Raw genomic sequence first — 13,054 nt, 5'->3', positions numbered from 1 at the left:
TTTTACTCCTGATTCACTCTCTTTCTTCACCTGTCACCTCTATATCACTGCCCAGAGTGACCTAGGAAACTAATGATTAAAACAGACACATCCTCCATTGAGTTAGGTCACCATATAACTCCATGAGACAGACAGAGCCTTATTCCTGTTCACTTTCTGTGAACTATAAGTAAACCTTATATTGTGCTATCAATGATATTTTAGAGTTTATTTGTTACAGCAACAAGCATCACCTTAAATAATACATATGACTTGGAACAATATTTCTGCAAAAACTCTATAGCAAACATTTACCTAATTGTAAAACTTTACAAGAATTCTAATTAAAGTCAGGAAGAAGACAAGAATGCTTGCTACCCCTGATATTTAATACTGTATTGAAAATCCTAACCAATGAAATAAAACAAGTAAAATATAAAAATTATAAAGATTGAAAGAGAAAAACTGCTATTGTGTGCATATAACATTATTCTCAATATAAAAATTGTAAAAATTAACAGAGCTAATGACAGAGCTTAGTACATTTTCTGGATAAAAGATCCACAATATAAACATTGGTAGGTCTAAATTCCAACACTGTGAAAGAATATATTTCTCTTATTTTTAAGCCACCCATTTGTGGAATTTTGTTAAGAAAACTCTAGGAAAAGAATACACCTACCTTGTCATCTTACGAACTTCCTGAGAACCTAGGAAAGTTTCTCTGTTAACTTACAAAAAGATTTTGGTTAACATAAAATTACATTGAGAGAATTCTTCTGCCATGCTAATCATTTAGACCCTCAATGTTATGAGACAGTCAGAAACCACGAATATTTCAATGGAAGAGATGCAAACTCATGTCTTTGATTAAATTCTGCTATTTTGAAAAGAAAAAGTGAATGCAAGGTGTGAAAGTAGAGGAAGGAAGGAGGAATTGAAGTGAATCTTTCATTTTCTTCAACTATTAAATATGTCTACTTGAGACATATTTCATTGCAAGACTTGGAAAACCTTAGTACTGTTTTACTCTGGTTTTCATTGCTTTATCACACAACAGCAAAGGAGCTACATAAATGGAAATTGCCAATCCACTAAAAAAAACCAGCAGTTATGGTCTTCATAATAACCTTCACTGTCCCAAAAAGTGAGGAATTAGTGGAAGGAGTAACAAGAATCTGTGTGTCTCAAGGAATTTTGGTTTCCCAACAATGACAGATAGGTGGAAGGAGAATTATTCACTGAATTGAGCTCCAAGACTTCAAGGAACAAGATGAGTTAATATGACTTTTATGATGATTCACACTGATTCTCAAAACCTAGCATGTGCATGATAGGTTCAAAATATTCCTTGGGTGATTTCTAAATCCAACAGTGATGTTAATTTAAGTTATTCTCTAAAGTTTGATCAGTATGAGCTGCATTAATACAGCAAACACATCAGTGTGAAAAGATTGCTACTTTTATCATTGAAGACCATGGTTCTCAAGCTGGTTTCCTATAAAAATTGCTTTGAGCACCTGTTAAAAACTCATATTACTGGGCTCTGCCCAAGATTTAAAGTGTCAGAACCCCCAACTGGGACATATCTGTGTTTTAAATAAAATCCCCATGTGTATCTTGTGCAACCAGCATTGCATGGATTTCCACATGGTAGTCATGTATCTAAAGAGTGACCCGAGTAAGGCTGGAAAAAGATACTCACCCTTTATTATGTACATAGTCAATGCTATGTGTTTTGCTAGGTTATTGCATTAATCTTCATAGAAATTCTATGAAAGAGGAAGGAGTATTAATCTCCTTATAGAACCGATGGAAATGAGACACAGATTACATAAATAAATTGCATCAGTAAAGTGAAAGACAAGAGTTGGAGCTGGCATACAAATCCAAGTTTGTCAAACTGCAAACTCATAATCTTTTTATAACGGCCTCCAATTTCATGGCCAAAATAGTTCTTATGAATGAAATGGATCAAGGGAAAAAAAAAACAGTTCACTTCTATTCAAGATGATCTGTGGAAGATGGTAGAGAGCACCGTTCCCCCTCCCACCAGGGGGTATTAACATATAATAATGCCTAATTTTAATAATAACAACAGTATTATATAAGGTTGTATGCTTTTCAGAGAGTTTTCTCATAAAACATCTTATTAGATCCTATCAACGATCTTCTGTGGTAAGTAGGACAGAGATTATTAACTACATTTATAGATGAGGACAGGGTGGTTCAGGAAAGAAGAAAAGGAGACATTTCAAGATTGCACTGACAATGAAAAGTTATTAATTCTTTATGCTTCCACTCTCCAATAATATATCTTTATCTTTTTTGAGGAAGTAATACATTTCTTCACTATTTACTCCAACCTCATCAAGTGTGAAATCTGATTTTTAGAAGCCAAAATGATAGTGGAAATGACTGAAAACGACAGTGTAATAAGAAAGTAAACGTGGGTTTCAGATTGAGATTTACGTCTACAATTTACTAAATTTATGAAAAGGAAAACTAAACTCTAAGGCTCAGCTTTACTCCCCTGTAAAATGTACATGAAACTAATATTCCATATATTAGAGAACTTGGAAGAATATAAATTACCTATCCCAGTGCCCTGAAATCACTCACAATAAATGCTGGCACTATCACCACTATTGCAAAGGCATCCACAGATATGCAGATAGCACAGATAGCAGAAGTAAGATATTAGGAATGCAGGGGGTGCTATTACACAGAACCTTTGGCAGAGAGTGAGGCATATATAGTTATCTTTTCTTTTGGGAGTTAGAGGTAGTCTCCATCCCAAGAATAAAATGGAGGCCCTTTGTGGGGAACACTGATAATTTTTATAATAGCTTGAAGAGAAATCTTTTGAATATCTTCCATCTGGGGAGAGTTGAGTAATTGTTTTCTGGGTCTGGCAATGCCTTCTGTGTAGCTTTTCACTTTTGAGCTGAAGGGACCAGGGGAATGCTTGTGTGAGCTGGCTGCTTTAGGGATACTCCCAGCTTATCATCTTAAGAAAAAATTGATAAATGAGACCTTCAGCTTTCCTTCAAAATTGTCATAGTTTGATTTACCACATTGGATAGAAGACAGGACTTCAGTGCAGCAGCTCCAACTAGGAAAACAAATTATGCATTTGTCTCAAACAACTTGATCTCCTTAGGACTAGGGCCTAGCAGGCAGAGGATAGAGAGAAAACAAAACAAAACCAACCAAACAAACAATCAAACAAGAAGTAACCATGGTTCAACACTTACTATGGGCCAGAGATATGCTTTGGGTAGTTTACTTTTTAAAACCCATAATAAACCTTTAAGAGAGGTGTTTTGGTTCTGCTTTACAGAAGACTAAACTGACATTAAAAGAGTTTAAGTGACTCTCTCAGGGATTTCCAAAACATAATTATTGAGCTGGTATTAAAATTCATGTCTGCTTATCTGAAGAAACTATTTTCACTCTGCCATGCTGCCTACTATTTTGTACATTATGTACCTGTGGTTTTAAATTTTCATTCAGATTAAAATTGAAATACAGTATACAGAGATAGAAAGATTTCTGTATTTTCTTTAACATCTTTATTGGAGTATAATTGCTTTCCATTGCTGTGTTAGTTTCTGCTGTATAACAAAGTGAATCAGCTATACGTATACATATATCCCCATATCCCCTCCCTCTTGTGTCTCTATCCCACCCCTCTAGGTGGTCACAAAGCACCAAGCTGGTCTCCCTGTGCTATGCGGCTGCTTCCTACTAGCTATTTTACATTTGGTAGTGTATACATGTCCATGCCACTTTCTCACTTAGTCCCAGCTTACCCTTCCCCCTCCCTGTGTCCTCAAGTCCATTCTTAACGACTGTGTCTTTATTCCTGTCCTGCCCAGAGGTTCTTCAGAACCATTTTTTTAGATTCCATATATATGTGTTAGCATATGGTATTCATTTTTCTTTTTCTGACTTACGATATTTTAAGCATTGTGTCTAACCCCCAAATGAAGGATTGGTTATAGTTATTCTTCAAGATTAAAGTATTTTTCTTCCTTCCCATTTTGAATTCAAGAACTGAGGTGTTTCATCAATTACCCTCAAGACTTACACAGGGGCTGTGAATAAGACTCCTCCCACCTTCACACTCTCACTTTTCCTTGGGATTCAAAAACAATGCAACAACACAAGAACAGTGATGGGCAAACAAAGATCCTTGTCTTGATTGATCTGTTCTTCATTCCCACTGCCAACTCCTTCTCCATACAATGCTTTACAATGCACTGCATCTATAATACCCTGCCATATAAATATTAGTATGAACATAATAAACTTCAGGCACAAAAGGCTCTAATCCTCACATCATTCCAGAGCCATTATGGTGACAATGACATAATTTATAAAAAAGAAAATTAGCAAAGCTCTGTGCCAGTTATCAGAAGCAAAGCACATGTCCGAGGCACACATCAGAGACCTCATTTTCAAATTTTAAATTGCTTGTAGCTCTTCACCTTAAGATTTCAAAGTAGTGTCATCTGGAGCTTTGAATTTAAGCATAACTCCAACAAATCAGATTTATTGCGGAATAACTGAAAATTCTGTGCATGAGAATAAGCAATTGTTCCTTTTATGAGTTTATATACTTCCTAATTGTGCTCTGGCTTTCTCTTCATGTCACAGGGTTGTCCATGTCAGCTTTGCTTACCACTTTTCCTTCTCTCGATTCTGAATGTGCTCGATACCCAAAGGAAAAAAAGTCTGGTTTTATTTAAAATTGGCTTTAGTGTTTGCATGTGTTGTATTTAAGACATTAAAATCAGGAAATTAGATTCCTGACAACCATGGGAATTAATTACTTCTACCCATTACACATCAAGACCAAATTATTTCACTTCTTGAAACAGTTTTTCTTAATTGTTTCATGCTTTGCTGAGTCATATTAAACACAAATAGTCACTTCTTTGGTTTTATTGACAATGTATGGTTTGAATTATGTTGTTGATGGTCTTTTTGGAAACTGTACTTTTTACTATTTCTTTTCTTTCCTGCTTCCATTTGTAATTTGATGGTGGCAGGGTCTTACCTAAATTAAAGTTTGTTTTATTCTTTAGAGTTACTTCAATTGATATATATTTTCAAAATTTACAACCTACACCTAATGGAATCAAGAATAAGATTTTTTTTTGCTCTTAATTTTTCTTTGGCTGTATTTTTCAGTATGGCAGCCACTGCCCACATGTAGTTATTTAAATAATTTAATGTAATTAAAATTAAGCAAAATTGAAGTGTAAGTTTATCGGTAATATTGGCCATCTATCAAGTTCTCCATGGTAACCTGTGGCTAGTGGCTACTATTCTGAACAGCAGAAGTAAAGAACATTTCTATCATCATTGCAGAAAGTTCTATTAGACAGAACTGCTTCAAGGGCTCCTTCCAAATGATGAAGCAACTGCTTCTTCACAGAGTTGTAATGAAGAGTAACCAAAAGAAACATCCAAACCCTCACCCCCAAAACCCTAAGTGTCTTTATGATGACACAGGTTCATTAAATACTCATTTATTGGACTACTGGTTACTGTCTATAACAAGGTTCTGGTTTGAGTGTAAGAATGTTCATCACTGGAAATCCAACGGCCTTCCATGTGGTTATTTGCATGAGGGATCAAGGGTTCAAATACGAAAGGACCAGTAAGAAAGGCTTATTATTGAGAGTGTGTTTAGCATGTATAGAAGAGGGTAGAGGGGAGGAAAAAAATTGGTATACCCTGTTATAAGTGAAATTTAAATTCATTGAGTTGAGATTCCCAGATGCAAGCTCCTAGGGGAGATAATTATTCATTATAAATGGAAGACATGTTTAGCTAGAGTTTATAAACCACTAAGGCACAAGGTACATACCTCTGGGATACTTAGAAGAAAATAAAACTAAAGGAAGCAGATATTCCTTCCCAATGTCCTTTTGGCACCTGGACAGATGGAGAATATATCTACAAGAGACCATTGGAAACAATGACATCTAGTGAGGTAATACAGTGTCTCTTGGAACAATAGGTGATCTGAGAGGACTGACAACCTTGGGACATCAATAGCATCCCCTGGAAGGACCTGGTGCAGTAGCATCAGAACTCTCAGGGAACACAAAGAGCAGGAGATGCATCTAGGATGGGGAGAGGTAACGTAATGGCAAAGAGTAGAAGATAAAGATGCCTTACAAAGAACTGCTGTCCACTTCTCAGTGCTTATTAATATAAAAAATAAGATGATACATTTTAGTTTATCAGAGAAGTAACATGGTTTAATACATGCATTAATATTTGAATATATGGTTCTTGGTGGGGTTGAAATGGCTACAATAATCTAGTATATTAATTTAGGGTAACATTACATTAAATTGCAGGGAGTACAATGTACATATTTATATGTATTGTTGTACAATAAAGCACTGATGAGGATGAGTAACTGTTAAATAAACAATTTCCCCCTTCTTTTTCTTTTTTTTTCATCATTTGTTTTTAAGCTTTCTGGGCACTATTTACTATCAGTAAATAATAAAGTATTCTTCAACATTGGTAGGTTGAGGTAAGCTTTATCAATGAACTCCAAACACCTAAGGGAATCAAGGAAAAAGTTGGAATTTGGGGATTTACAAGTACACTTATGAACTAAAACTGTGGCTCACTCAACAGCCAATAACACATGTCTGAATATTAACTCTCACTTCCTGCTGTCCTGCTATACTATTCATTACAAGAAATGAGACCCTCCTGAATAAACACTGGGGACAAAGATTGAAATTAAAGAATTCAATGTGAATCTGAATCATTTCTTCCCTATTGACCTTGAATGAGAAAAACACATAACTGTATGTTTGTTTGTTTGTTTGTCTTTCTCCCTCTTCTTGCCATAAAAAAGTCTTATGCACTTCTCAGAAGCTGGAGCTCTTGCATAGCTCTGTCATCAATTAACCATGTAACCTAGGTCAAAAGCTACATTTATTTCCATTTTGTCATAGTTAACATTCAGATAGTAATCTCCATTTAATATGTGAAAATATGAATGGGAAACCAAGAAAAAGAACCATGCAAATGCTGTTTATTGAACATGTGCCAGGTATCAGGTACATTTACTAAAATTTTTAATACTACTTTCTTTTAAATAATCTATGATGTAGCATAATGGAAATCTGTAATATGTAGTAATCCTCCCAGCATCTGGATACTCTTCTTAGTTTGGGGCCTGCAAAAATTGAAGGGAAGCAGGGTTTACCCCTTACTATCAAAGTCTAGGTGTTGGGTGTCAGGCCTTCCCTTTGCTCCTTAAAACTAAAGCACAGCCACAGTACCTAGGAAAGTCCACTTGCCTAGAAAGTTGAATCTTGAATTACTCAAAGGTGCAGGGACTGTTTGCAATGACTGTGGCAGAGAATCTATAATAAAATCCCATCCACCACTCCATAAAAAACTTAATGTGGTAGGATCGTGGCTGCACCTGGCATTCTTTGGTCCCTACTCACTTTTTCTCTACCGTCTTATGGCTTCTTTGAGTTCCCTGATGTCTCCTCAATACATTATCCTCCTGTTAAATTTAACTAAAATAGTTTCTGTTTGTTTTCTTTTTATTTCACAGAACAAAGAGGTAGAGGTCAGACCTCCCAGATGATTTGTGTATGTACAGAGAACACAATGCTCAGGTAAATACTTTTTAGAGTCAGTCTCTAAGTAAAGTTCTTATGAAAATGTCAAATGCCACTCTTTCCTGAAGAAAATAGAAGAGATTCAATACATATTCCACCAGTTATCTCTCAGGTTTTTCTCTTTATCAGAATCAATAGAGCAAGAGTTACAAAACTTCAGGTCCCTAAGATTTGCCTGTAGAGCTTGTTAAACTGCAGATTTCTAGGCCAGGGTGGGGACCCCATTTTAGCAGACACCACACAGACTTTACTGCCATTGATGAATCCTGCAGAAAGGCTGAGGCTAAAGGGACCAACTTTTCTACATTTTCCTCCCTCCTTTATTTCCTTTCAGTGGCCTCCAAGGGAGTTACTGTCCATATACCACCCATTGTGGCCTCTGTCCACCATGCACTCCCAATTACCTGGAAGAACTGCTGGAGCACTAGCTTAGGTCTGTGCAAATCTTTCACTGAGTATCTGATTTTTTTTTTAACATCTTTATTGGGGTATAATTGCTTTACAATGGTGTGTTAGTTTTTCTTTATAACAAAGTGAATCAGTCATACATAAACATATGTTCCCATATGTCTTCCCTCTTGCGTCTCCCTCCCTCCCACCCTCCCTATCCCACCCCCCCAGGCTGTCACAAAGCACCGAGCCAATATCCCTGTGCCATGTGGTTGCTTCCCACTAGCTATCTACCTTACTACGTTTGTTAGTGTGTATATGTCTGTGACTCTCTCTCGCCCTGTCACAGCTCACGCTTCCCCCTCCCCATAACCTCAAGTGAGTATCTGATTCTTAAGGTTATTTTTGGAATAATAATATGCAAGACAGACCCTCAGGATCCAATTCCTGGTGCTAGTGCACTGGCTGATTTGACAAACAAGCCTGCTCAGTGACCTTGTGTTGAGAGCACAGACGTTGTTCTGGACTATGGGTGTCAGTTTTCTTAGGCCACTTACTATCCTCTTTCTGATCTAGACTCAACTCACAGCACTTTATAGTTACATCTGGTAGTGATTTTTCTGCTGTGACCAAGATGTTGCCAAAGTTTTTCCATTTTCCTCTTTCCATTTCTGAGACTGCTAAAGTGCTATTATTTCCCAACGTAAAGCATCCCTAGATATAAGAAAATACTTTGCTTCTTTAGTGGCTTACACTTTCCAGTTCAGCAATCAGAAAACAAAGCGAGGCTCTTATCTAGCTCCATTTCAAAAATCTTGAGGGAAAGTCTAAAATTAGGCAAATGTGAATAATGTGCTCACTTATGGGAAGAGGGAGAACTATTTTTAAACAGGCAAAGAGTGCTAGTAGAGATATCATTATGAGGGAATAATCTTAGATGCCATCATGATGATTTCTGATAACTCACAGAAGATTCTCGGGTTAGACTGAATCCTCCTTCTGTCGTTTATGCTTCCATTTTCTTGTCTCACTTACATTGGCTAAACTTGGGTTCTACAGTTAACAGGTACTTTCAGGGGAAAGCGAGATATTTCTCAATATTTTTTCTTTCTAGATTAAAATTTAAAGGACATTAACTGAATACCTACTATGTGGCAGGCATATTTGTAGATTACCTCATCAAATTCTCACTCTCAGTGAGAGAGATGAAATTTTTCACAATTTATGAAAAATAACCAGCTGAGAGATTAAACAACTTGCCAAAGATTACACAGCCAATAAATAGTGAATCTAAGATGTGAATTCAATCCTTGATTTCAAGACCAATGCTCTTCCCACTATTATATAGGTAAAGTACATTCACCACTCAAGCATGATCAATCAAGAATTGGAAGCTAAACCCAAACCATTCAACTTTAATTTATCACTGACAGATTTTAATCTCATTTGTACTATGTTTTCTTTGCATCTGCCCCCATATAAGGCAGATTCCTATATCTAACACTCCATCCATAGTATTTCACCTATTCCTATTCTTTAATAACATATTTCCTGTGCCCAGCTAGATTTCTTACTTTTTTGAGCACTTAACAAACTTCTTTAGCCACGTGTATCATTTCCAGCTTGAAACCATGACCTTGCTTTTGATCATTTCCTCATTCATTTCACAAATAATTTTTGAGCACCTGTTATGACTTCTCCATCTCTTATATGCAATTAGCCACTGGATTTTCTTTCTCTTTGATTAAATCTATGTGCTTTAATCTTTGAAGTGAATATTTGATTTGATTTTTCCACTCAATTCCTAATTCACTGCTTCCTATAGTCCACTCCTAGATTACTGCAGTAGCCCTTGGCCAGTATCCCTGTCATTAATATACCTTAGGTTGCCACCATCTTCCACTAAATCAATTTAGGTGTTCAATTCACACACCACCTCCTTGGGGTTGCCTTATTTTGTTTTCCAGTACTAAACTAGTTACTAGACGTACTCTATTCAATATTTTAAAACAGACTTTAAAAAGATTGCTTTAAAAGAAATTTAGCAAAGGGCTATATTGTGGTGATCATAAACATAAACTTACTAGAAAAATGAAAACCACAAAACTCCTAATAAAATTTAAATGTGTTTTTATGGATTTGGATGGATTTTCCAGTGATAGCCCTATACATGGATTAAAACAATGCCATATCTCAAACTACATAAAGTTGAATATGAGTTCCAGAGATATGTTCAATGACTCAAAGAGTAGCAGTAGTGAGGTCAACAACATTGACACTGAAGATAAATGTGAGAATGAAAAATAAGCAACATTTAAAAATTAGAGAGCAGTCAAGATGGTGGAATAGGAGGACCTGGGGTTCACTTCTCCCCACAAGTACATCAAGAATACATCTACAAGTGGAAAAATTCACACAGAGCACCAGCTGAATACTAGCAGAGGACCTCAGACACATAAAAGGACAAGAAAAGATTCCTGCATAACTGGGTAGGATGAAGAAGAGAAAGGGAAGAAAAAGAAAAAGGGAAATGGGATGGGACCCACACCCCTTGAGTGGGGCTGAAGGAGAGGAGAGGTTACTCTAACCCCTCACCGGTGGAAAATACTCTGAAATAGAGGGGAAGCTTTGGGGGCTATTGGAAGAAAGTGTAGTGGCTGGTCTGTGACAGGCAGGATAGAGCAAGTCTTGCACAGATGGTCTGTATCATAGCCCTGCATGCCCCAGTCTGAGACTGGTGTCCACCATTATAGGTGGGGGCTGGGTGCTAAAGCGTGGGGTTACGAGAGTGGGCCTGGGAAGAGGACTGGTGTTGGCTGCATGGACATGGCCTGAAGGGGTGGGAGTGAGGAGCTCAGCTGTGTGGAGACAGCCTGTAGGGATAGGAGTGAGGAGTTCCAGAGCTGGGAATGATCCTGGAGGAAGCACAGACTGCCTTGGAAGTGAGGTGTCATTGTTAAGTGATGATCAAGGGGTGGGGCTACCATCATGGACTTTCTCCCCATACACCAGTCCCTGATGCTGTGGGCACTGGGGGGGATTCCCAGCAGAGTGATTGTGCATGCCTCAGTCTTTTTTTTTTTTTTTTTAACATCTTTATTGGAGTATAACTGTTTTACAATGGTGTGTTAGTTTCTGCTGTATAACAAAGTGAATCAGCTATACATAAACATATATCCTGATATCTCCTCTCTCTTGCATCTCCCTCCCACCCTCCCTATCCCACCCCTCTAGGTGGACACAAAGCATCAAACTGATCTCCCTCTGCTATGTGGCTGCTTCCCACTAGCTATCTAGTTTACATTTGGTAGTGTATATATGTCCATGCGACTCTCTCACTTTGCCCAAGCTTACACTTCCCCCTCACTGTGTCATCAAGTCCATTCTCTACATCTGTGTCTTTATTCCTGTACTGTCCCTAGGTTTATCAGGACCCAGTCTTAACTACCTTATGCCCCTCCTGCCTGAGCAAGCATGTGTGTCCCAATCAGTTGCCACCTCTAGACCCTCCCACCTAAGCAAGCAAGTGTCCCCCAGTCAGCTGCTGCCTTCGTCCCCTCTCGTCTGGGCAGAGAGCAGACTCCTGAGTGCGGCCCACATGCAGAGGTGAGGCCAAAACTAAAGCTGAGCCACAGGGGCTGTGTGATTAAGGAAGAGGGACAGGAATATATCTGTGCAGCTGTAAAAGTCACAGATTAAACCACTGCAATCAGCCTGGTATATCCAACATCTGAAGAACATCTGAGTGAACAATGAGTACTCTCACAACTGAGACCAGTCTAGCTTTAACAGCTGTGGCGTTTGAGGGCATGTACACGTGGGACTTGGGCCAGGTCAGAGTCTGAGTTGCCACCATGGTGCCCACAGTGTGTCCAGAGACCTACCTAGAGGTATTGGAAGGCCTCCCAGAGAGGAGGGGGGTGACTGTGGCTCACTTTGGGGTAAAGACACTGATAGTGGAGGCCCCAGAGAATTGTTTGTTGCTATTGTTTTAATTTTAATTATATATTTATTTAAAATTTTTTAAATATATTTTTTGTCTATTTTTAGTTTTTTGGTTTATTTTTGTTTGGGTTTGTTGTCTTTTTTGCTTTTTAAATTTTTTTTTTCTTTTCTGGTTTCATTTTTTTGTTTTTTGTTTTGTTTTGTTTTATTTTGTTGTTGTCATTTATGTGTTTATTTTTTTGTTTTCTTTTTGTTTTTGTTAGTTTTGTTTTGATTGCTTTTGTGGTATTTTGGTATTTTTGTTTGGTTGTTTTCTTTGTGTTTTTGTGTTTCTGTTTTTTATTTTTGTTTGGTTTTGCTTTTATTGTATGTCTTGTTTTTTATCTGTTTCCCTTTTCTTGCTTTGTTGTCATTTTCTGTGTCTATTTTTTGTTTTCTTTGTTTTTCTTGTTTTTTGTATTTTTTAGTTTTGTTTTTATTGTTTGTTTTAGTTTTGGGTTTTTTTCTTGCGTTGGTTGTTTTCTTTTTGTCTTCTTTATATTTTGTTTGTTTACTTTTGTTTCATTGGTTTTGTTTTATTGTTTGAATTGGTTTTCATTGTCTGTTTTCTTTTCCTTTTTTTTTTCTTTTCTTGACTGCATCACATGGCTTCTGAGGTCTTGGTTCACCAGATGGCCATCAAACCTGAGCCCTCATGGTGGGAGTGCTGAGTCCTGGCCACTAGACCACCACAGAATTCCTGGTCCAAGGAATATTAATTGACATGAGGTCTCCCAGAGGTCCCCATCTTGGCACCAAGACCTGGCTCAATCCAACAGCCTGCAAGCTCCAGTGCTGGAAGCCTCAGTTCAAACAACCAGCAGTACAGGAACACAGCCCCACCCATCAGTATACAGGCTGCCTATCATCACACTAAGCTCACAGACACCCCAAAACACACCCTTTGAAATGGCCCTGTTCACCAGAGGAAAAAAGACCCAGCTTCACCTACAAAAGCACAGGCACAAGTCCCTCTCACCAGGAAGTTGACAGAAACCCCTGGACCAACCTCACCCACGAGGGGG

Source organism: Delphinus delphis, chromosome 19 (genome assembly GCF_949987515.2).
Source record: "Delphinus delphis chromosome 19, mDelDel1.2, whole genome shotgun sequence".
NCBI lineage: Eukaryota > Metazoa > Chordata > Mammalia > Artiodactyla > Delphinidae > Delphinus > Delphinus delphis.
The sequence above is the reverse complement of the archived record's forward strand: the minus strand, read 5'-3'. Positions refer to the sequence as shown.